Source organism: Morone saxatilis, unplaced genomic scaffold, assembly GCF_004916995.1.
Source record: "Morone saxatilis isolate NCDOM2014 unplaced genomic scaffold, NCSU_SB_2.0 Contig9, whole genome shotgun sequence".
Classification (NCBI taxonomy): domain Eukaryota; kingdom Metazoa; phylum Chordata; class Actinopteri; family Moronidae; genus Morone; species Morone saxatilis.
Window position 1 is genome coordinate 21,697,200 of NW_023340268.1, and position 837 is coordinate 21,698,036.

Below are 837 nucleotides of genomic sequence, written 5' to 3' on the forward strand. Positions count from 1 at the left end.
CTCCTCCTACTGCTCCTAATGGCATTTCCAAAAATCCACCTGGTCTGAAAAAAAAAACAATCAGAGCTGAGAAAGATAGAAAGAAACTTTGGGCTTGGTATTTGATGACCTGGGAATGAGACTCAACAATCAACTACCTTTCTTGCCTTGCGTCAAGTCTGCCGACCATTTAGAGGCTGTTTTCCTGATTTGTTGACCAATCGGAGGCTGTGTAGGCATATGTGTGTTTAAAATTGCCATATTTTAAAGATTTAATCAAAAATGTAATCAAGTAATCCTTGACATTGTAACTATAATGTAATTACACATTTGTATGTAATCTGGGCTGATTATAGTAATATATATATATAAATCACTTATTTTTTGTAATCTGATTACATAATCCCAATTACATGTGATCAGTTACTACCCAACACTGAAGATAATATAGTACTTTATTTATTCTGAGGGAAATTGTTGTGCAGCCATTTTAGTACAAAGTAGGAAAGAATGCAAAGATAATATATATATAAAGGTGTATATAGTATAAAAAATATCAATAAACAGATATCCTAAATGCAAAATATAAACAATGCCAATGTAAGGATCATTAGTCGATCATGTTTTAGGTTGCTTCTTGGTGAGTTGCATATGGATTTGGATGATATGTATCACGTCCACTACTCACCGATGTTTATGAGATTGAGAGGGAGAATAAAACCATGTGGGCTGACACTTTGGGACAAGGTGTGGAGCTCAGAGTGGAAATATCTTGCTGGAAGTTCTGGAGGAAGTGGTTGGGGGGAATGACATCAGGTCCACCTCCTGGATTAGCACTATGGCAAGATAACAAGATAA